This window comes from Mobula birostris, chromosome 26 (assembly GCF_030028105.1).
Source record: "Mobula birostris isolate sMobBir1 chromosome 26, sMobBir1.hap1, whole genome shotgun sequence".
Lineage (NCBI taxonomy): Eukaryota > Metazoa > Chordata > Chondrichthyes > Myliobatiformes > Myliobatidae > Mobula > Mobula birostris.
Window position 1 is genome coordinate 1,748,303 of NC_092395.1, and position 25,439 is coordinate 1,773,741.

The following is a 25,439-nucleotide window of genomic DNA, read 5'->3' on the forward strand; positions in this document are numbered from 1 at the left end:
ACACAGTTTGGAATGGATTACCGAGGGATGGTTTTACACACAGTTTGGAATGGATTACCGAGGGGTGGTTTTATACACAGTCAGTTTAAAATGGATTACCGAGGGGTGGTTTTACACACAGTTTGGAATGGAATACCGAGGGGTGGTTTTATACGCAGTTTGGAATGGATTACCGAGGGGTGGTTTTATACACAGTCAGTTTGGAATGGATTACCGAGGGGTGGTCTTATACACAGTCATCTTGGAATGGATTACCGGGGGGTGGTTTTATACACAGTTTGGAATGGATTACCGAGGGGTGGTTTTACACACAGTTTGGAATGGATTACCGAGGGGTGGTTTTATACACAGTTTGGAATGGATTACCAAGGGGTGGTTTTACACACAGTTTGGAATGGATTACCGAGGGGTGGGTTTATACACAGTTTGGAATGGATTACCGAGGGGTGGTTTTACACACAGTTTGGAATGGATTACCGAGGGGTGGTTTTATACACAGTTTGGAATGGATTACCGAGGGGTGGTCTTACACACAGTTTGGAATGGATTACCGAGGGGTGGTTTACACACAGTTTTGAATGGATTACCGAGGGGTGGTTTACACACAGTTTGGAATGGATTACCGAGGGGTGGTTTACACACAGTTTGGAATGGATTACCGAGGGGTGGTTTTATACACAGTTTAGTATGGATTACCGAGGGGTGGTTTTATACACAGTCAGTTTGGAACGGATTACCGAGGGGTGGTTTTACACACAGTTTGAAATGGATCACCGAGGGGTGGTTTTACACACAGTTTGGAATGGATTACCGAGGGGTGGTTTTATACACAGTTTGGAATGGATTACCGAGAGGTGGTTTTACACACAGTTTGGAATGGATTACCGAGGGATGGTTTACACACAGTTTGGAATGGATTACCGAGGGGTGGTTTTATACACAGTTTGGAATGGATTACCGAGGGGTGGTCTTACACACAGTTTGGAATGGATTACCGAGGGGTGGTTTACACACAGTTTGGAATGGATTACCGAGGGGTGGTTTTATACACAGTTTAGTATGGATTACCGAGGGGTGGTTTTATACACAGTCAGTTTGGAACGGATTACCGAGGGGTGGTTTTACACACAGTTTGAAATGGATCACCGAGGGGTGGTTTTACACACAGTTTGGAATGGATTACCGAGGGGTGGTTTTATACACAGTTTGGAATGGATTACCGAGAGGTGGTTTTACACACAGTTTGGAATGGATTACCGAGGGATGGTTTACACACAGTTTGGAATGGATTACCGAGGGGTGGTTTTACACATAGCTTGGAATGGATTACCGAGGGGTGGTTTTATACACAGTCAGTTTAAAATGGATTACCGAGGGGTGGTTTTACACACAGTTTGGAATGGATTACCAAGGGGTGGTTTATTACACAGTTTGGAATGGATTACCGAGGGGTGGTTTTATACACAGTTTGGAATGGATTACCGAGTGGTGGTTTTACACAGGGTTTGGAATGGATTACCGAGGGGTGGTTTTATACACAGTTTGAAATGGATTACCGAGGGGTGGTTTTATACACAGTTTAAAATGGATTACCGAGGGGTGGTTTTATACACAGTTTGGAATGGATTACCGAGGGGTGGTTTTATACACAGTTTGGAATGGATTACCGAGGGGTGGTTTTATACACAGTTTGGAATGGATTACCAAGGGGTGGTTTACACACAGTTTGGAATGGATTACCGAGGGGTGGTTTACACACAGTTTGGAATGGATTACCGAGGGGTGGTTTTATACACAGTTTAGTATGGATTACCGAGGGGTGGTTTTATACACAGTCAGTTTGGAACGGATTACCGAGGGGTGGTTTTACACACAGTTTGAAATGGATCACCGAGGGGTGGTTTTATACACAGTTTGGAATGGATTACCGAGAGGTGGTTTTACACACAGTTTGGAATGGATTACCGAGGGATGGTTTACACACAGTTTGGAATGGATTACCGAGGGGTGGTTTTATACACAGTTTAGTATGGATTACCGAGAGGTGGTTTTATACACAGTTTGGAATGGATTACCGAGAAGTGGTTTTACACACAGTTTGGAATGGATTACTGAGGGGTGGTTTTAGACACAGTTTGGAATGGATTACCGAGGGGTGGTTTTATACATAGTTTGGAATGGAATACCGAGGTGTGGTTTTATACACAGTTTGGAATGGATTACCGAGGGGTGGTTTTACACACAGTTTGGAATGGATTACCGAGGGGTGGTTTTATACACAGTTTAAAATGGATTACCGAGGGGTGGTTTTACACACAGTTTGGAATGGATTACCGAGGGGTGGTTTTACATACAGCTTGGAATGGATTACCGAGAAGTGGTTTTATACACAGTTTGGAATGGAATACCGAGGGGTGGTTTTATACACAGTTTGGATTACCGAGGGGTGGTTTTGTATATACATCTAGTTGTTAGAGCTCGGAATAGATTATTGTGTGGTGGCTTATTGCTGGTACGATTGCAGACAAGGGCCCAAAGCATTGTAGAGGATCCCTACCACCCATCCCACAATCTCTTTGACCAATTACCATCAGGAAGGAGGTACCGGAGCATCAGGAGTATGATTGTCAGGCTGAGTAACAGCTTCTTCCCCCAGGTGTAAGACACCACTGAGGTCTTGTCACTTGGACAGTGAGCCGTTTACTGTTTACCTATGCTGCACACTGCATGGATTGTGAATAATATTTTATATTAATATTTTGTTTTATGTGCTGTGTGTGATATATGTTTGTGGGTCTGGAGGAACATTGGTTGTATGAATGTACAGTCAGACAACAATAAACTTGAACTTGGTTTCAGGGATGTAAATGGGCCCATTGGGCTGGAAGGTTCTGAAACTGTGCTGTATCTCTAAATAAAATAAAGTAACCAACTGGAAACTCTGCATGTTCCCCTCACCATCTCAAACTGACTGGACAGCAAGATATTTATTACAACCGTCCTTCCAAAGCAAGCACAGCTAACCAAAACACTGGCACATGCACATCCCACTTAGTGCACACAAGTCAGCAGCATCAAAGCGAGGGGCAAATAGTGGAACCAACACAGACATGAAATTAACAGCAGACGCCAGATGTGCGCTGCTTGTTAATATGACCTGGGGAAAGAAACTGTTTCCCATTCTAACAGCTCTTGTCCTAATGCAACATTTAGGAGAGGAGATTGTTGGATGGATGGGAGAGATAATTGACAAACCTGTGGGCCCTGGAAATGCAGTGTTCCTGATGGGTGGAAGAGAGAACCTGATGATCTCAATCAGCACAACCGTCCATTTACATTCATTTTCCCAGCTCCCCATCACTTATCCCAGATACATCTCACCTCCACACTAGACACAAATCAGAATCCAGCTAACCAATCAACTCACACATAGAACATAACAACACAGTATAGGCCCTTTGGCCCACAGTGCTGTGTCACCATTTTAACCTACTCTAAGATCAATCTAACCCTTCCCCCCCCACTGAATGGCGGGTGAAAGTCCAGTCAAGTAACTAGCATACGAAGGTATCAAATGACTGATAATAGTTATGTATTACAATACAAAAGAATAATTTCAGTAAGAACACAAATCTATTATACATGACATGTTGTATGTACCTCATGTTTATTACAGATTTATTACAGGTTTCCCCGCCATCCGAAAGTACAGCGTTCCTATGAAACAGTTCGTAAGCCGGAATGTCGTAAAGCGAAGAAGCAATTACCATTAATTTATATGGGAAAAATTTGTGAGCGTTCGCAGGCCCAAAAAAACCTACCAAATCATGCCAAATAACACATAAAACCTAAAATAACAGTAATATATAGTAAAAGCAGGAATGATATGATGAATACACAGCCTATATAAAGTAGAAATACTTTTCTACAATCATTGTCTGCACTGTTCTCCATAGCGAAAATCTCACGCAAGCGCTCTCCAGTAACCTTTAAGCTATGAAGCTGCCAAATCATACCAAATAACATGGAAAAATACACAGCCTATATAAAGTAGGAATAATGTATGTACAGTGCAGTATCACTTACGGGAATCGGGAAGACATCGAGCACACTGATGATGGTGTGTTAGGCTGAGTTGTCGGAGGTTGGGGAGGTGCAGTGGCCCCCACCCTCCGGGCAGCCGGGACGCACCCAGCACATCTTTAAGGAAAAAGCCGAAATAAACAAGCTAATTAATTATGTGTTGCTAATTAATTACGTGCCAGGCGGCACCTAATTAATTAGCTTGTCTATTTGTTTTTTTTCTTAAAGATGTGCCGGGTGCATCCCGGCCGCCGCTGTACCCCTGCATGCTTCACGGATCGGTATCTGTCCACAGCCCGGGTGTTGGGGTGGTGGGACACTGGGGTGTCGTCTCATCATCCGTTTCCATCAGGGCAGCCCGAGATCATCTTCTTCTATGTCTGCCTGCCTCGATGTCGAAGGTCAAGTTTCGTCGACTGCTGTGGCTAATGTGGAAGGCTTGCTTGACTGCTTAGCCTCGCGCATTTTTCTTTGTAAGCACTCAAACCATTCTGCAAATATGCCCTAAACTGACGTACCCTTTCAAAATTGAAGTCGTACTTTATCATTGCAGCAAAAATCTCACGCAGTTGCTTCACGTTCAGTTCCTGGACAACTTCACTTTCGGTCTGTTCACTACTGCATTCGGTTTCGATTGTTATCCTTTCCTCTTCCAACTGCATCAGCTCTTCATCTATCAGTTCTTGGTCATGAGATGCCAAAACCTCTTCAACATCATCTTCGTCAACTTCCACAAGCCAAACTCACTTTGTCCTTGCTTCATTCACCACGATCAAAATGCTTAATTATGTCCAGTTTTACGCTAAGTCTAACACCCTTACGAGCTCTTTCAGGCTCTTCCGATACCTCAGAACTCATCTTGCTAACAGCTGCTCACAGGCACGTGTTTAAGCAACGCCTGCGAGAATGCCATTCCGAATCCGGGGGAGAGCGGCTGCCTTTTTTCGCGCACTGCTTTTTATCGCGCGCTGCCTTTTTTTCATAACAGTGAAAACACCTTCTCTTAGCGAAAACAGGTAACTAATGTAGGTCTTTTGTAACAGTGAGGTTTCGTAAAGCGAACATTCGAAAAGTGGGGGACACCTGTAAGAGGATAAAACACACGTCATGAAAGAAACAGTAATTCATATACATCTTTTAAACATGGCTAAAGAACATATCTGTAATGAAAGTCCAGAAAACTCATCAAGATCTCTGTGACAGCCGATGCAGTATATGTCGACGCTGGCAATGACCACACATCCATGGTCTGCTATTCTACCTCGTTTACAGTGTTCCAAACAGTCCCATCCCGTAGACCACTAACCTGACTGGTACTGTCCAAACAGTCCCATCTCATGGACCACTAACCTGACTGGGACTGTCCAAACAGTCCCATCTCGTGGATCACCATCCTGATTGGGACTTTCCAAACAGTCCCAATCTCGCAGACCACCATCCTGACTGGTACTGTCCAAACAGTCCCGTCTCGTGGATCACCATCCTGAATGGGACTATGTTGTTTGATCCACAGAGAATGTTGATAGTAGCCCTTTCCTGGAATTGGGTATCTGATTGGCATTATTAGATCCCAACAAGCTTAAAGATTTGCTTGACAACATTATCTGAGATTTACACTCACAAATAAAATAGTCGAACATTTCTGAGTCAGTTAGGTTCCACAGAAGTGTGATGGTTAATGCAGGACGGAGTTCTGAGTTAAATTCCACCATCTTGTCTATACGTTTTTCCCCGTGTGCATGTGGGTTTCCTCCAAGTGCTCTGGTTTCCTCCCAAAGTCCAAACATGTTCCAGTTAGTAGGTAATTGGTCATTGTAAATTGTTCCGTGATTAGACTTGGGTTAAATCAATGGGCTGCTGGTGGTGCAGCTCGAAGAGTCAGATGGGTCTGTTCTGCACTATATCTCTACATAAATAAAAAGAAGTGCATAAAGCCATGTTCACCAGAGATGAAACAGCATTGACTCTGTGCCAGAGTAACGCAAATGTAAACCTACAGCTCTGCTCTCTCTCTCTCTCTCTGTCTATAACCTTGACGTTTCAAAACTTTAGCTACTGTCCCCAAAAATGATAATAGATATCTCTGTCACAACTTGTATGTAAAACATGAAACACAGTAAAAATATCCCACAGCACTTTGTAGAATGAATAACAATACTGGATACTGAGACATGGGAGAGATTTTTTCAAAGGAGGACAAAGAGGTGGAAACAACAGGAATTCCGGAATTCCAGACACAGTCAGCTGAAGCCATGCTTCAGTCATTTACACGCTGAAATTCACACAACTGTATGAGTGGAGGAGGCAACCTACAGGGACAGATTACAAGACTTAGGAGCAGAACTAGGCTACTCAACCTATAAGCCTGTTCCACCATTCAATCACGGCTGATTATTTTCCCTATCAAACCCATGCTCCTCCCTTCTCCCTGTAACCTTTGACATCCTTACTAATCAAGAACTTAAAACAAGACAAAATCTACAGATGCTGGAAGTCCAAACACACACACAAAATGCTGGAGGAACTCAGCAGGCCAGGCAGCAGCTACGGAAAGAGTACAGTTGATGTTAAGGGCCGAGGTGAGAACAGTCAAACCAAGCTGACGTAATGCCTGTAGTTGCATACCTGGAGACATGGGACTTGGATTACACATAGTCCTTTTTCTTTTGTGCTACTTATTTATTTTTGCAGTATAGTAATTTTTATGCCTATGCTGCTGCAAGTTTCACACCATAAACTTAGAGATAGGCTCATTCCTCACATGTACATTGAAACATACAGTGAAACGTGCTGTTTGTGTCAATGACCAACAATCTGCGGATGCGTAAGGGCAGCTGTCAAGTGTCGCTATGCTTCTGGCACCAACATAATATGCCCATAGGTTATCCTAACCTATAGGGAGGGGGCAAACTAGAGCACCTGGAGTTAAGCCACACAGTCACAGAAAACATACAAACTCCTTACAGACAGCAGCAAGTTTTGAATGCTGAGCACTGGTGCTGTCAAGTGTTACGCCAGCTACTCCAGTACCATACCATCCCTTGCTCTAGATATTTCGAAGAGGAAATATGCTGTCCACATCCATTCTTTAAAGACCTTTCATGATCTGATGTTTCAGTCAAGGCCCTTCTCACTCTTCTAAAATCCAATACATGCAAACCTAGCTTGTGCAAGTCTTCCTCATCAGCCAACCCATCCATTTGGGGCATTTGTATAGAAACTTGTCTATTTTTCCTTAAATAGAAGACCAAATATTCCAGATTTTTTCTGTAGTGGGGGAGTCTTGGAGCAGAGAGCACAGCCTCAGAGGGATGTCCATTTTGAACAGAGATGAGGAGGAATTACTTCAGCCAGAGGTAGGGAATCTCTGGAATTCATTGCCAAGTCAATAAGTTTATTTAAAGCAGAGGTTGATAGGTTCTTAATTAATCAAGGCGTCAAAGGCTACAGGGGGAAGGCAGGAGAATGGGGTTGAGAGGGATAATAGATCAGCCATAATGGGCTGAACCGTCTGATTCTGTTCCTATTTCTCATGTTCTTAAGGTCTAACGCTCCATATAACGAAAGCACCACTTCCCAACGTTTGTATTTGACTTTCCTCACCATTACTTGATGTAGCTGCATACAAACACTGAGTGACTGATGCACAAGGACAGCAGGAAATTTGCAAAAATTAGACCTCTGGAATCTCTCACCACTTAGAAAAGATTTTTTATATTTTTGTCAAAATGGACAGTTCGCATTTTTCCACATTATTTGTCAGGGGTTTCCCTACTGATTTCCCTCTGTAGCCCTCACGTTCTCCTCAATTTCAAACCCTGAATCTGCTACATCACTAAGACTGTTGACCTTACCCTGAGCTTTATTTTCAGAATCAGAATCTGTTTTATTATCACCGGCATGTGACGTGAAATTTGTTAACAGCAGTAGCAGTTCAATACAATACATAGTCTAGAAGAGAAAAAAAATAATAATTAAAATTAAAAAAAAATAATAAAGTAGATCAATTACAGTATACGTATATTGAATAGATTAAATAAACGTGCAAAAAACAGAAATACTGTATATTTTTAAAAAAGTGAGTTAGTGTCCAGGGGTTCAATGTCCATTTAGGAATCGGATGGCAGAGGGGAAGAAGCTGTTCCTGAATCACTGAGTGTGTGCCTTCAGGCTTCTGTACCTCCTACCTGATGGTAACAATGAGAAAAGGGCATGCCCTGGGTGCTGGAGGTCCTTAATAATCGACGCTGCCTTTCTGAGACACCGCTCCCTGAAGATGTCCTGAGTAGGCTAGTACCCAAGATGGAGCTGACTAGATTTACAATCCTCTGCAGCCTCTTTTGGTCCTGTGCAGTAGCAACCGCCACCCCCCCCCCCCCCCCCCACAACCCATACCAGACAGCCTGTCAGAATGCTGTCCACAGTACATCTACAGAAGTTTTTGAGTGTATTTGTTGACATGCCAAATCTTTTCAAACTCCTAATGAAGTACAGCCGCTGTCTTGCCTTCTTTATAACTACATCAATATGTTGGGACCAGGTTAGATCCTCAGAGATCTTGACACCCAGGAAATTGAAATTTCTCACTCTCTGCACTTCTGATCCCTCTATGAGGATTGGTATGTGTTCCTTCATCTTACCCTTCCTGAAGTCCACAATCAGCTCTTTCATCTTACTGACATTGTGCGCCAGGTTGTTGCTGTGACACTACTCCACTAGTTGGCATATCCCACTCCTGTTCGCCCTATCGTCTCCATCTGAGATTCTCCCAACAATGGTTGCATCATCAGCAAATTTATAGATGATATTTCAACTATGCCTAGCCACACAGTCACGTGTATACAGAGAGTAGAGCAGTGGGCTAAGCACACACCCCTGAGGTGCACCCGTGTTGATCGTCAGCGAGGAGGAGATGTTATCACCAATCCGCACAGATTGTGGTCTTCTGGTTAAGAAGTCGAGGATCCAATTGCAGAGGGAGGTACAGAGGCCCAGGTTCTACAACTTCTCAATCGGGATTGTGGGAATGATGGTATTAAATAGTCAATGAACAGCATCCTGACACAGGTGTCTGTGTTGTCCAGGTTATCTAAAGCTGTGTGGAGAGCCATTGAGATTGCATCTGCCGTTGACCTATTGTGGTGATAGGCAAATTGCAATGGGTCCAGGTCCTTGCTGAGGCAGGAGTTCAGTTTAGTCATGACCAACCTCTCAAAGCATTTCATCACTGTTGATGTGAGTGCTACCAGGTGATAGTCATTAAGGCAGCTCACATTATTCTTCTTAGGCACAGGTATAATTGTTGCCTTTTTGAAGCAAGTGGGAACTTCTGCCCATAGCAGTGAGAGGTTGAAAATGTCCTTGAAAACTCCCACTAGTTGGTTGGCACAGCTTTTCAGAGCCTTACCAGGTACTCCATCGGGACCTTCAGCCTTGTGAGGATTCACTCTCTTTAACATCAGCCTCTGAGACAGAGATCACAGGGTCATCAGGTCAACAGGTAATTGTGTTTTCTCTTTCAAAGCGGGCATAGAGGGCATTGAGTTCACCTGGTAATGAAGCATCGCTGTCATTCATGCTATTGGGTTTCGCTTTGTAGGAAATAATATCTTGTAGATCCTGCCAGAGTTGCCATGCATCCAATGTCACCGCCAAACTCGTTTGAAATTGTCTCTTTGCCCTTGAAATAGCCCTCTGGACATCATATCTGATTTCCTGGTTTTATATATATTTCTTAGTGTAATTTAGTTCTTATTATGTATTGCAATGTACTATTGCCACAGAACAACAAATTTCATGACATATGTCAGTGATGTTAAACCTGATTGTGAGTTAATCACCGATCAGGGTTCTATTCTGTCACTGTCTGCAAGGAACTTGTATGTTCTCTCCATGACCTAGTGTGTTTCCTCTGGATTCTTACACCACTCAGTTGAGAATCCTCTAGTCCCAGCACTCTCATTTGTACTCATACTCCAGTAAATTTTTCCTTTCAAAGTAAGCTTATGATAGCCTTTTGAAAGTTACAACTGAATCTTGATACATGATTTTTGGGCAGAAAATGTGATTGTAATTCAATGCATTATAACAAATTCATCCCTGCCAGATCTGCCCATAGTTGTTAAACCGTGCCCTCTGGCTATCAATTATCCGTCCAGCAGAAATGGACTACGAACTTGGGTCAACAGTATCTTTTCTGGTGAAAAATGGGCTCGTTTCGCTATTATTTACAAGTTGCAGTGGATCATAAGGATGGTGCTGAGAGGTTGCAGATTTATTTGTGGGCTGTTGCCCATTTGCTTTCTCTACAGTATTTATTGATTTGTCTTCCATTACCGGAAGACATTGTTGCTGCTTTGGCACCGGACCAATGTAAAAGTGAAGCACTCGGGTGAATTACTGCAGCAAAGTAGTAATTTTTTATTAGATCCTAATCATTAGATCTCACTATGTTGGAACAATATAAATGAGTTCCATTTCTGGGAAAACATAAGAAATAAAATTAGGTAGGCAAGGTGGATATTCAGCACACATATTTGGTGGCCTTGCTCACTGAATAAGTTCATTTACAGAAGGCTTCTCCCAAGGATTTTTAATTTCCAATATTCCCTTCACCTATATAGACAAAGACTGATCAGGAAAGAGGATTTTTTTTTCTTTAAAAGATTGAAGAGTGAAAAGTGACTTCCTGGTAATCACAAAGAAGGCATGACAGTGGCTATACTTCATTCGAAGTTTGAGAAGATTTTGTGTATCATCAAAGACTCTAGCAAATATTTACAGATTTGCAGTGGAGAGCATTGTGACTCGTTGTATCACCATCTGTCATGGAGACACCAATGCACAGGATTGGAAAAAAACTGAAAAGGGTTGGAGACTAAGTCAGTTCCATCATAGGCACTAGCCTCCCCACCATTGAGGACATCTTCAAAATACTTCGATCCAAAGAGATCGTTCCCTCTGTGATTCTGTTGCCCATTTGCCTCCTCCCTCACCTCCATTCAGGGCCCCAAACCAGGCGAGGCAACACTTCACCTGCAAATCTGTCCAGTGCTCCTGATGCAGCCTCCCGTACACTGGGGGACCGCTTCGTCAAACACCTCCGCTCCATCCACTAACAGCTGAACTTCCCAGCAGCCAAACATTTTAATTCCTATTCCCATTCCAACATGCTGGCCTATGGCCTCCTCTTCTGCCATTGCATGGAGGAGCAACACCTCCTACCTGGTATGAATATTGATTTCTCCTGCTGGTTTAAAAAAAAATTCTCCTCCCCTCCCCTTCTATTCCCCTCTCTGGCCTTTTACCTCTTTTCACCTGCCTATAACTCTCCTGGGTCCCCTCCTCCTCCCTTTTTTCCTATGGTCCACTCTCCTCTCCTATCAGATTACTTCCTCTCCAGCCCTTTACTTTTCCCACACACCTGCCTTCATCTATCATCTTCTAGCTATCCTCCTTCCTCTCTCCCCGCCCGCTTCCTTTCCAGCTGTGATGAAGGGTCTCGGCCCGAAACGTTGACTGTTTATTCATTTCCATAGACACTGCATGACCTGCTGAGTTCTTCCAGTATTTTGTGCATGTTGCTTTAAAATATGAAGGCAGCATCCATCATTAAGGGCACTCACCTGTTGTCTTCTCACTGCAACTATCAGGAAGGAGGTACAGGAGCCTGAAGATGCACCAACTATGCTTTTTGAACAGATTCTTCCCCCTGGCATCAGATTTCTGAACTCAGGAACAGTAACTCACTGCTCCTCTTTCACACTACTTATTCATTTATTATTGTCACTTAGTAATTTTTACGTCTTCCCTGTACTGCTGTCACAAAACAATTTTCACCACACACCAGTAGTGATGGTAAATCCAATTCTGAATGCCATCCTCAGTGTTGTAGAAAATTTTAACAGGATAGCTGCCAAGGTGATGTTGCAAATGAGAGATGGATATAGGGGCTGGACATACAGGACAATCAGCAATAAATGCAACAGGGGCTGCAAGTGATTATAAACTGCATCATTGGGTAACACACATAAAATGCTGGAGGAACTCAGCATCTATGGAAATAATTGATGTTTCAGGCCTAGACTCTTCATTAGGTCTGGCAAATTCTCTGGGATGGGGGAGGGGGAGGCAAAAGCACTATAGGGATGTTAAGAAAAGGGACGGAAGAGGTGATGGTGTGAATGGCCTCATTCTGTGAGGCATCACACTATAACTGGAAGCAGGAACACGAGAAGGACAGGGTTAAGATTCTGATGCAACTCAAAAACGACTGCTTGCTTTGTTTTCTTTTCCCCCAATTTTCAAGGACTGGGAAGTAACTCTCTCCTGGCCGGTGAGCGAGTGGAATTTTCCAGTTCTGACTCATCCACAAAGAGATGCCATTTGGCCACGCCTGTTCTCCAGTCCCCAGTGTCTTTATCACAGCTGTGGGGTCGGGCTATACAACTCACGACAAGGCTGCAGTGTGTCAGGAAAGACATTCTCATCCAGTCCAAAGGAAAACCTCCTTTCAATTGCAAAGAATTTGCTAGATATGGTGATCCCCTTACCGTTCACAATTAACCATATAAAAGCTATAATCAGGCCAGTATTGTTTCATTAAACTCCACTATCCAATTGGCAGGCCCAGTGATGCAGGAGATCAGATCAATAAAGATCTTTTGAAGCTCCCCAGGCATTTCGTTGGCTAATGCACCCCCGGTGTGATCCTCATACTGAAAACAGGAACAATCAGTAAAGGCTTTTGTTAATTGAGCCTCGGCAGCATTAGAATCAGAGACAAGGATTGCATAATAGAAGGATATTCAGCCCATCAACATTCTGCTGACTTCTCCCAAGCACAATCCAGTTAGTCCCAAATCCCAGCTCTTTCCCAGTACCCTGACCAGCTGTATCATGGTCTGGTACAAGAATTGCAAAACATCTGAACTTAAGTTCCTACAAACAATTGCGAGGACTGTTGAGAGGATCATTGGGGTCTCCATTCCGCCCATTTGAGATATTTGTCATGAGTGCCGCATATATAGGGTCCTTAGCATTGTCAATGATCCCTCCCATCCATCGAACAATCTCCTTGAGCCCCCACCTCCCCCCCGCCCACACCATCAGGCAGGAGGTACTGTACCATTTGGACAAGAACCGTTTGAATGGGAACTAGGCCATAAGACTACTGAGCTCCCTGCCATCACCCAGGTCTCAGTATGCATGAACTGCTAGAAATGTTATACTGTTCACTTCTTAACTTGTATCGTAAATGCACCTTATTATTTGTTAATTTATTTGGGGTAATGTTACTTTGTGTTGTATCTGTGAATTATATGTATTGTGCATCTTGGTCTAGATTGCTTTGTTTGGCAGTATACATGTGTGCAGTTGAATGACAATAAACTTGAACTTGAATTCCAATGTTCCCATAGCTCTACTGAGTATTCCCTTTTCGTAGCTTGAAGTGTGTATGACTCAAAACGGCATAAACTCAACCATTTTCCTACCAGTCTCCATTGCCATGGAAACATGGCATTATGAGGTATTCAAAAAAAGTTATAAAGGTTATGGGCACACATGAGCCTCTGCAGATGCTGGAGACCCAGAGGTGCGCACACAAAATGCTGGAGGAACTCAGCAGGTCAGGCAACATCTACAGTGGTGTTAGAAAGTTTGTAAACTCTGTAGAATGCTCTCTATTTCTGCATAAATATGACCTAATATGTAATCAGATCTTCACACAAGTCCTAAAACTATATAAAGAGAACCCAATTAAAAAAAAATGCAAAAAAAATTAGACTTGTTCATTTATTTATTGAGAAAGATGATCCAATATTATATGTATTTGTTGGAAAAAATGTGAACCTCCAGGATTATCATTTCATTTAAAGTGGGTATGACAGTCAGGTGTTTCAATCATTGGGTTGACAATCAGGTTTGAGTGTGGGATGTCCTGCCCTATTTAAAGAACATAAACCCAGGTCTTCTCTATCAAAGTCTGATCTTCACCACACACGTTTTGGTAAGTGTGCCATGCAATGATCAAAGGAGATTTCTGAGAACCTCAGAAAAAGTTGTTGATGCTCACTAGGCTGGAAAAGGATCCAAAACCATTCCTAAAGATCTTGGGCTCCACTAATTCAGTCAGGCATATGGTATACAAATGGAGGAAATTCAACACCATTGTTACTTTCTCCAGGAGAGGTCAACCTAAAAAATCACTCCAAGAGCAAGGCATGTCATATTCCAGGAGGTCACAAAGAGCCCTTAAGGAACTAGGGCTGCAGCTCGATGACCTTTGGCTTGCTAGGGAAAGTGAAGCAGTGATAGACAGGAGGTACAGGGAGGTAGTCTGTCCAAGGGTACAGGAGACATAAATGGGTGACTATCAGGAGAGGGAAGGGGGAATGTCAGATAGTGGAGAGCACCCCTGTGGCTGTCCCTGTCAACAATAAGTACTCCTTTTTCAGCAGTGTTTGGGGGGGGGGGGGCGGTAAGAGACTTACCTGGGGGAAGCAACAGTGGCCATGCCTCTGGTACTGAGTCTGGGCCTATGGCTCAGAAGGGTAGGGTAGGGAATTGAAGAGGATTGCAGCAATAATAGGGGACTCTATAGTTAGGAGGACAGATAGGCAATTCTGTAGATGTGAAAGAGAAACACGGATGGTAGTTCGCCTCCCAGGTGGCAGGGTCCGCGATGTTTCTGAACATGTCCACAATATCCTGTAAAGGTAGGGTGAGCAGCCAGAAGTTGTGGTACATAATGGTACACGGCATAGGTAGAAAAAGGGAGGAGTGTTAGGAAGGAAGCTGAGAAGCAAGATCTCAAGGCTAGTAATCTTAGTATTGCTGCCCGCACCACGCAACGGTGAGGATAGGAATAGAATGAGGTGGGTGAAGGATTGGAGCAGGGGGCAGGGATTCAGATTTCTCGATAATTGGGACCTCTTCTGGGGCAGGTGTGACCTGTACAAAAGGGACGGGTTGCACTTGAATCCAAGGGGGCCAATATTCTTGTTGGCAGGTTTACTAGAGAGCTATTGGGAGTGGTTTAAACTAGTATGGCAGAAGGGTGGGAACCAGCATGATAGAGCTGAGGATGAGGAGCAGGTTTACAAGTAGATGCTGTGTGTAACATGAATATAAGGAAGGAGAAGCCAATAATTGTGTGTAAATGCAGACAGAACAAAGAGCTAAATTGTACCACAGATGCAAAATTCAAAAGGGCGAAGAATGCAGGACAAGGGGTGCGCACAGCATTTGGAATAAGGTGGAAGAACTTGTGGCGCAATTAAAGACTGGCCGATATGACGTTGTGGACATCACTAAGTAGTGGCTGAAAGGAGGCCATAGTTGGGAGCTTAACATCAGAGGGTATACTTTTTATCGAAAGGACTGGTAGGAAGGCATAAGTGGTGGTGTGGTTCTGTTAGAGACAGAATTACATCTTTTGGAAGAGGTGACATAGGGTCAGAGAATTTGGAACCTTTGTGGATGGAGTTAAGAAATTGCAATGGCTATTTTAGACTTGGTGTTGTGTAATAACCCAGGTCGTATTAGGGAGCTTAATGTAAAGGAACCCTTAGGAGGCAGTGATCATAATATGATTGAATTCATACTGCAGTTTGAGAGGGAGAAGCAAAAGTCACATAAATAAGTACGCAATGGAATAAAGGGAATTACAAAAGCATGAGAGGATCTTGCCCAGGTGGATTGGAGGAGAATACTGGTGGGAATGATGGCAGAGCAGAGGTGGCTGAAATTTCTGCATGCAGGATAGATATGTTCCACAGAAGAAGTTGCTTTCAAATGGCAGCAGGTAGGCAACCATGGCTGACAAAGGAAGTTAAGGACTGCATAAAAGCCCAGGACAGGGCATATAAAGTAGCAAAAGTGAGTGGAAAGTTAGATGATTGGGAAGCTTTTAAAATCCAACAAGAGGCAACTAAAAAATCTATAAGAAGGGAAAAGATGAAATATGAGGGCAAACTAACCAATAATATAAAGCAGGATATTGAGAGTATTTTCAGTTATACAAAGAGTAAAGGCAGGTGGGAGTAAACATTGGACACTAGAAAATGATTCTGGTGAGGTAGTAATTGGGGACAAAGAAATGGCCGATGAATTTAATGAGTACTTTGCATCTGTCTTCACTGTGGAAGACACTAGCAGTGTGCCAGAGGACCGTGAGTGTCAGGGAGCAGGAGTGAGTGCCATTGCTATTACAAAGGAAAATGTGTTCGGCAAACTTAAAGGTCTTAAGGTGGATAAGTCACCTGGACTAGATGGACCACATCCCAGAGTCCTGAGAGAGGTTGCAGAAGAGATATCACATGTACTGGTCACGATCTTTGAAGAATCACTTGATTCTGGCATGGTCCCGGAGCACTGGAAAATTGCAAATTCCACTTCTCCCAGAGAAGGGAGGAAGGCAAAACAAAGTAAACTGTAGGCCAGTTAGCCTAAACTCAGTGGCTGGGAAAGTGCTGAAGTCCATTATTAAGGATGAGGTTTCAGGGTACTGGGAGACTAATGATAAAAGAGGTCAAAGTTAGCATGACTTCTGTAAAGGTAAATCTTACCTGACAAATCTGTTTAGGAAGTAACAAGCAAGGGTGGACAAAGGACAGGCAGTGGATGTCATTGACTTGGATTTTCAGAAGGCATTTGATAAGGTGCCACACATGCGGCTGCTTCACAAGATAAAATCCAATGGTGTTACAGGAAAGATGCTGGCGTGGATAGAGGAAGGGCTGACAGGCAGGAGGCAGTGACTGGGAATAAAGGGGCCTTTTCTGGTTGGCTGCCAGTGACTAGTGGTGTTTCTCAGGGGTCAGTATTGGGACCGCTACTTTTCACATGGTTTGTTAATGATTTAGATAATGGAATTGACGGCTTTGTGGCAAAGTTTGTGGATGCACCACAGACCGGTTTAATATTGACAATATTCTTGCGGACCGGCTGACCGGGGGGGGGGGGGGGTGTTAATCATGGCCGGAGTATAGGTGATATGTCAACTATAAGTCACTTATCAGTGGCTAATACACTCAATTTTATTTCTAAAAGGGTTTATCTAACAAATTTAATATTGAACACACAGCACATATTTTCCTCGCATGAATATAGTGATAAGTCAATTATAAGTCATAAGGGGGTTCCTTATGCCCAGTCTATTCCGTAATTTAGTTTCCGTTGCATTCATTGCAGAAAACTCCACTTCGCAGAGATATGATGTTGGAAATGGAGGCAACGTTTTCAGTGCTTTGGTGGTTATCTCCGGATATTCAGTCTTGACTTTGATCCAGAATGCTGGCAGAGATGTTATGTCAAACGTACTTTTCAGCCCACCGTCACTTGCAAGCTCGAGGAGTTGATCTTCTTCCCGTGCTGACATGGATGATTCACCGGGGATATTCACAAATGGGTCACGGACCCATTCCTTTGCACGTTTTGGGTCATTTGCGGTTGGGCAGTAACGCTCGAATTCTGTCGACAGTGAAGACAGGTGATCGCGCACCAGCTGTGAGAAGGACGATGCAGCCTCAGTCTCTCCCAAAATTCCAGCTAATGTTGGGAGCATGTCAAATATGCCCCTGTCCACTTGCCAACCCCACAGTTCCAGTTTGGCTGTGAAAGCAGACACTTTATCTGCCAACTTGAAGATAGTTGTCATTCTCCCCTGAAGTGACAAATTGAGTTCATTGAGCAGGTTGAAGATGTCACACAGATAAGTGAGTTTTGCTATCCACTCCTCATCACAGAAGTGTGCTGCCAGTGGTGACTTTTTTCCTGAAAGAAATCTCTGTAGCTGCTCTCTTAACTCAAAAACCCTGGCCAGGGCTCTCCCCCTTGATAGCCAACTGACTTCAGTGTGTAAGAGAAGGCGTTTGTGCTCTGCATCCATTTCCTCGCAAAGCTGCTCAAACAGATGTGAGTTAAGGGCTTTTGCTTTCATGTGATTGATAACTTCAACAACATCACTCAGTACACTGTTAAGATCAGGTGACATTTTTCAGCTAGCCAGCATTTCCCTGTGTGTGACACAGTGTGTAGACTGGCATTCAGGAGTAACCTCTGTGACTCGGGTAGTGAAACCAGACTTGTTAAGCCATTTCAAAAGCTGTGCTTCAATGTCCTCCACTATGTCATCGATTCTCCTTGAAACTGTGGTAGCTGAAAGAGAAACCTGTGCCATCTTGTTAGCTGCAGCTTCTCCCAACAGTTCACGGCACATGTCCTTGGCAGCAGGCAGAATCAATTCTTCACCAACAGTGAAAGGCTTCTTAGCCTTTGCAATACGGCTAGCCACTAAATATGACGCTCTCAGAGCAGCAGCACTTGCTTCTGTTCCGCTTGCTCATGTTTTTCCCCTCAAAACTCAACGGGTTTGTCTTTAAGTGCAGGGTGCTTAGACTCAAGGTTCCGAAGCAGTTTTGAGGGCTTCATTGCCTCATTAGACAGCTTGTCTCCACATATCACACACAGGGGGCTTGGAGCGTGCGAGTCACCGGTCACAATAAAGCCATATTTTATGTACGACTCGTCATATTTTCTGTCGAAGGAAGCTTTCTTTTTTTTTGCAGTCTCGGCCTCAGCTGTCTTTGCGTTATCATCGTTAGGCCTTTTATGTCCCCTACCATCTCTTCCAAAGAAACTCACAAGCGACGTTTGTTTTTTACTCATCGAGTAGTTGTAGTTTAATGACTGACTGATGACCTCGCGTGGGTAATGACTTTGTGTGTGTTCAAGTTCAACAGTGGGCGTGACAGGGAATGAGGAAGGGTGCAGTTGACTCATATCGTTTCCTCATGGCCCGGTAGCACATGCTTTGCGGCCCGGTGGTTGGGGACCACTGGACTAGAATATAAAAACAAGGAGATAATTCTGAGGCTTTATGAGACACTAGTCGGGTTGCACTTGAAGTGCTGTTAACAGCTTTGGGCCCCGTATCTCTGAAAGGACATGTTGTCACTAAAGAGAGTCCAAAGGAGGTTCACAAGGATGATTTCAGGAATGAAGGGGTTAATATATGAGGAGCGTTTGACAGCTTTGGGTCTGTACTCACTGGTATTTAGAAGAATGGGGGGGGGGGGGGGAATCTCATTGAAACCTACCGAATGTTGAAAGGACTAGATAAGGTGGAGGTGGAGAGGATGCTTCCTATGGAGGGGGTATCCAGAACAAGAGGGCACAGACTTAAAATTGAGGAACAACCTTTTAGAACAAAGGTAAGGAGAAATATTTTTCAGCCAGAGAGTAGTGAATCTGTGGAATGCTCTGCCACAGATTGTAGTGGAGGCCAAGTTCGTGGGTATCTTTTAAAGCAAAAGTTGATAGTTTCCTGATTGGTCAGGACATCCAAGGATATGGTGAGAAGGCAGGTGTATGGGGTTGAGTGGGATCGAAGATCTGCCATGATGAAATGGCAGAGCAGACACAATGGGCTGAATGGCCTAATTTTGCTCCTATGTCTGATGGGTTTAACCTCAGGATAACATCTAAGGAACTACAGGGCTCTCTTGCATTGGCTAATATCAGTGTTCGTGAGTCTACCATCAGGCAAACACTGAATAACAAAGGTGTGCAAGGAGAAAGCCTCTGCTCTCCAAGAACATTGCTGCCCATCTAAGGTTTGCTAAAGACCACATGGATAAGCCACAAGGCTATTGGAAGAAAGTCCAAAATAGACTTTTAGACTTAAATGAAAAGTGTTATGCTTGATGAAAAGGAAATACTGCATTCCAGCATAAGAAGCTCACCCCATCTATGAAACATGGTGGTGGCAATGTCATGGTCTGGGCCTGCTTTGCTGCCTCAGGACCAGGACGGCTTGCCAGCATTGATGGAATTATGAATTCTGAATTGTACCAGCAAATTCTACAGGAAAATGTCGGGGTATCCGTCCATGAATTGAAGCTCAAGAGAAAGTGGGTTAAGCTGCAAGTCAGTGGCCCTAAACACACAAATCAGTCTACCAAACAATGGTTAAAGCAGAAGAAATTTCACATTTTGAAATGGCTGAGTCAAAGCCCTGATCTTAACCCTACAGAAATTTTGCGGAAGGATCTGGAGCAAGCAGCTCATGCAAGGAAGCCCACCAACATCCCAGATTTGAAGCAGTTTTTAAAGAAGGAATGGCCTAAAATTCCTCCAAGCCAATGTGTAGGACTAGTCAACAGTTACCCGATACAGTTGGTTTAAGTGGATCATACCAGTTACTGAAAGCAAAGGTTCACCTACTTTTACCAACAAATACATGTAATATTGGATCATTTTTCCTCAATAAATAAATGAAAACATATGTTTTTGTGCTATTTGTCTAATTGGGTTCCTTCTATCTAGTTTTAGCACTTAACATGAAGATCTGATCTCATTTCAGATCATTTTTATGCAGAAAAAGAGAATACTCTAAAGGGTTCACAAAATTTCTCACACCATTGTATGGAGAGGAATAATAGTCAACGTTTTCGGCCAAGACCCTTCATCAGCACTGAAAAGGAAGGGGGAAGATCCTCCCTATGGTGCCCCTTCTCCTTTCCCTTCCCCCCATAGTCCTATCAGATTCCCCTTTCTTCAGCCTTTTACCTTTTCCACCTATCACTTTCCAATTTCTCGCTTTCTCTCTCTCCCCACCCACCTAGCTTCACACATCACCTGTCAGCTTGTACTCTTCTCTACCCGCTGAAAGGTCTCAGCTCAAAATGTTGACTCTTATTCCTCTTCATAGATGTTGCCTGACCTGCTGAGTTCCTCCAGCATTTTGTGTGTGTGAAGGCAATGAGATCGGACAACATCTCAGCTCCAGTGCTGATGATGTTCCAGAACTCACTGCACTGCTTACAAGGTGCTCTAGCATGTTGGGCAATATTGCCTACCTGTGCCCTGCCTACAAAAAGACAAAGCCAATGTGGGCAAAGACACCACATAATCCAACATTCAATTACCTGTGTAAAGATGTCAAGGTCACTGACACTGCTATTAATGCACTGTGCTTGTTGCTGGCCAGTTATCGCTACAGCAGGACAATGGTGACATTCCATGGGGCTCAGTGTCAGGATGTACACAAAACCACTGGATTCTACCTTCTCCAGGGGAATGAGAGATGGACCAGTGACACCCAGATCCCTAAAAGTGAAAAACTTAATTAAATACAAACACTATGAAGGGTCTCAGCCCAAAATGTCAACTGTTTATTCCTTTCCATAGATGCTGCCTGACCTGCTGAGTTCCTCCAGTATTTTGTGTTTGTGTTGTTCTAAATAAATTAAAAATCTGTAGGAATTTAAAGTAAATATAGCAAAGAGCATGCAGAGGAGATTTACCAGGATGCAGTCTGGACTAGAGAACATGCCTTATGAGAATAGACCGAGTGAGCAAGGGCTTTTTCTCTTTGGAGTGAAGGATGAGAGGTGGCTTGATAGAGGTGTCAAAATGATGAGAGGCATCGATAAATGTGGACAGCCAGCATCTTTTTCCCAGGGTGGCATGGCCAGTGCCAGAGGACATTGATTTCCAGTGAGTGGAAAGACGTTCAGAGGAGATGTCAGAGGTAGGGAGCTTTTTTTATACACAGAGAGTGGCGGATGCCTGTGACACTCTGCCAGGGGGCAGAGGCATTAACAATAATCTTTCAAGAATTGATAGATTCTGGCATTGTACTGAATGACACATCAGGAACATTTAAGAGGCTCTCAGATATGTGGATAATAGAAAAATGGAGGGTTATGGATGGAGTAGGAGGGAAGGGTTACACTGATCATGAAGTAGGTTTATATAGGTCAGCACAACATTGTGGGCCAAAGGGCCTGTACTGTTCTGTGTTCAATGTTCTATATTCTCTAAAGAGAGCCCTTTCAAAAGATACGTTGGAAGAAACTTATAATAAAGTATCCAACTAATTTTGAGAGGAATAATTACTGAATACTGATACACTTTATAAATAGGGTAATCTCCAACCTCATTTGTTCTGACCTTTTGAAGGTGGAGAGGATGTCCAAAGACATACCTGTTAGTAGGTTAACTGGTCATTGTAAATTGTCCTGTGATTAAGTGAGGGTTAAAACAGGGTTGTTGGTGGCGTGGCTCCAAGGGCACGAAGGATCTGTTCTGAACTGCATCTCAGTAAACAAATAAATACATAAAATCATGAAAATGTCTTTAAAAATTTATGGGAGAATTTGCATAAAGATATTTTCATAAATCAGGTCTTCTGTAACCTGGAAAACCCCTGTATGAAGTTATGGGTTGAGTTAAGAAAAGGCAAGGGTAAAAGGACCTTAATGGCAGTTGTAAACAGGCCTCCAAACAGCAGCCAGGATGTGGATTACAAATTATAGCAGGAGATAGAAAAGGTGTGTCAGAAGGGCAATGTCATGTTAAAATCGTTGGGGATTTTAGCATGAAATGGATTGGGAAAACCAGGCCAGTACTGGACCCCAAAGGAGCGAATTTGTAGAATGTCTAAGGGATGGCTTTTTAGAACAGCTTGTTGTTGAACCCACCAGGGGATCGGCTGTGCTGGATTGTGTGTTGTGCAATGATCTTAAAATGCAAGAGAGCTTAAGGCTAAGGAAAAATTGGAGAACAGTGATCACAATATGATCGAGTTCACTTTGAAACTTAAGAAGGAGAAGCTACGTTCCATTGTGTCGGTATTTCAGAAGAATAAAGGAAATTACAATGGCATGAGAGGGGAACTGGCCAAGGTTGACTGGAAAGGGACAGCAGAGCAGCAATGGCTGCAGTTTCTGCAAAAAATGAGGGAAGTGCAAGACATATATATTCCAAATAAGAAGAAATTTTCGAAATGGAAGAAGGACACTACCATGGCTGACAAGCGAAGTCACAGCCAAAGTAAAAGCAAAAGAGAGGGCATACAAGGAAGCCAAAGCTAGTGGGAAGGTAGAAGATTGAGAAGCTTTTAAAAACTTGCAGAAGGAAACTAAAAAGGTCATTAGGAAGGAAAAGATGAATTATGAAAGGAAGCTGGCGACTAATATCAAAGAAGATACTAAAAGCTTTTTTAAGCATCTAAAGGGTAAAAAGAGAGTAGATATAGGACCAATAGAAAATGACGCTGGAGATTTTGTAATGAGAGATGCAGAGATGGCAGAGGAACTGAATGCGTATTTTGCATCAGTCTTCACAGTGGAAGACATCTGCAGTATACCGGAGATTCAAGAGTGTCAGGGAAGTGAAATATGTGCAGTGAAAATTACCACTGAGGAGGCGCTCCGGAGTTTACTGGTCTGAGGGTGGATAAATCTCCTGGACCTGATGGAATGCACCCTTGGGTTCTGAAGGAAGTAGCTGGAGAGATTGCAGAGGCATTAACAATTATCTTTCAAGAATTAATAGATTCTGGCATTGTACCGGATGACTGGAAAATTGCAAATGTTACTCGGCTATTTAAGAAGGGTGGGAGGCAGCAGAAAGGAAACTATAGACCTGTTGGCCTGACATCAGTGGTTGGGAAGTTGTTGGAACCGATTGTTAGGGACGAGATTACAGAGTACTTGGAGGCACATGATAAGATAGGCCAAAGTCAGCATGGTTTCCTGAAAGGAAAATCCTGCCTGACTAACCTACTGCAATATTTTGAGGAAATTACAAGCAGGATAGACAAAGGAGATGCAGAATACGTGGTGTACTTGGATTTTCAGAAGGCCTTTGACAAGGTGCCGCACAAGATAAAACCCCATGGAATTATAGGGGAATTGCTAGCACGGGTGGAGCATTGGCTGATCAGCAGAAAACAGAGAGTGGAATAAAGGGATCCTATTCTGGCTGGCTGCCGGTTACCAGTGCAGTTTCACAGGGTTCGGTGTTGGCACCGCTACTATTTACGATGTACGTATTGAATTGAATTTATTTCTTACATCCTTCACATTCATGAGGAGTAAAGATCTTTATGTTATGTCTCCATCTAAATGTGCAATGTGAAATCATAGTAATTTACAATAAATAGAACTGTCAATGTAATACAGAGTACCCTCAAATCAGCACGAGTTCATCAGTCTGATGGCCTGGTGGAAAAAGCTGTCCGGAAGCCTCTTGGTCTTGGCTTTTATGCTGCGGTACTGCTTCCCAGATGGTAGTAGCTGGAATAGATCGTGGCTGGAGTGACTTGTGTCCCCAATGATCCTACGGGCCCTTTTTACACACCTGTCCTTGTAAATGTCTTGAATCATGGGAGGTTCACAACTATAGATGCACTGAGCTATCCGCACCACTCTCTGCAGAGTCCCACGATTAAGGGAGGTACAGTTCCCATACCAGGCACTGATGCAGCCAGTCAGGTTGCTCTCAATTGTGCCCCTGTAGAATGTTCTTAGGATTTGGGGGCCCATACCAAACTTCCTCAACCGTCTGAGGTGAAAGAGGCGCTGTTGTCCCTTTTTCACCACACAGCTGATGTGTACAGACCATGTGAGGTCCTCAGTGATGTGGATGCTGAGAAACTTGAAGCTGTTTACCCTCTCAACCCCAGATCCATTGATGTCAATAGGTTGAGCCTGTCTCCACTCCTCCTGTAATCCACAACCAGCTCCTTGTTTTTGTGACATTCAGGGAGAGGTTGTTTTCTTGACACCACTGTGTCAGAGAGATGACTTCTTCTCTGTAGGCCACCTCGTTATTGTTTGAGATTAGGTCAATCAATGTAGTGTTGTCGGCAAATTTAATTAGCAGATTGGAGCTGTGGGTGGCGAAACAGTCATGGGTATACAGGGAGTAAAGGAGGAGACACAGCATGCAGCCTTCAGGGGCTCCTGTATTGAGAGTCAGAGGGTTGGAGGTGAGGGAGCCCACTCTTACAACCTGCTGGTGATCTGACAACAAGTCCAGAATCCAGCTGCACAAGGCAGGGTCAGGCCAAGGTCTCTGAGCTTCTCGTCGAGCCTGGATGGAACTATGGCGTTGAATGCTGAACTGTAGTTCAAGAACAGCATTCTCACATAAGTATCCGTCTTCTCCAGATGTGTAAGGACAGTGTGTAAAGCAGTGGCTATTGCGTCATTTGTTGATCGGCTGTGTCGGTAGGTGAATTGTAGGGGGCCAGTATGGGTGGCAGTATGCTGCATATGTCAGTGATTTGGACTATGGGATTAATGGATTTGTGGCTAAATTTGCCTATGATACAAAGATAGGTGGGAGAGCGGGTAATGTTGAGGAAACAGAGAGCCTGCAGAGAGACTTAGATAGTTTAGGGAAATGGGCAAAGAAGTGGCAAATGAAATACAATGTTGGAAAGCGTATGGTCATGCACTTTGGTGAAAGAAATAGAGGGGCAGACTATTATTTAGATGGGGAGGGAATTCAGAATGCAAGGATGCAAAGAGACTTGGGAGTCCTTGTGCAGAATAACCTAA

General features: G+C 43.6%; 1 protein-coding gene across 3 annotated transcripts in view; it reads right to left on the minus strand.

The window, feature by feature from the left end:
• The window catches only part of gatad2ab (GATA zinc finger domain containing 2Ab), a 208,947-nt gene that overhangs the window by 159,237 nt on the left and 24,271 nt on the right, over positions 1 to 25,439 (minus strand). Inside the window, exon 2 of one of the 3 annotated variants that reach the window (XM_072243987.1) lies at positions 7,938 to 8,034. The exons of 1 other annotated variant lie outside the window; for it this stretch is intronic. The gene's annotated coding sequence lies outside the window, so the exon portion shown is untranslated. Of the gene's footprint in view, positions 1 to 5,433; positions 5,456 to 7,937; positions 8,035 to 25,439 lie in introns of those variants that run through there. One more of the 3 variants, XM_072243988.1, reaches the window with a different exon arrangement.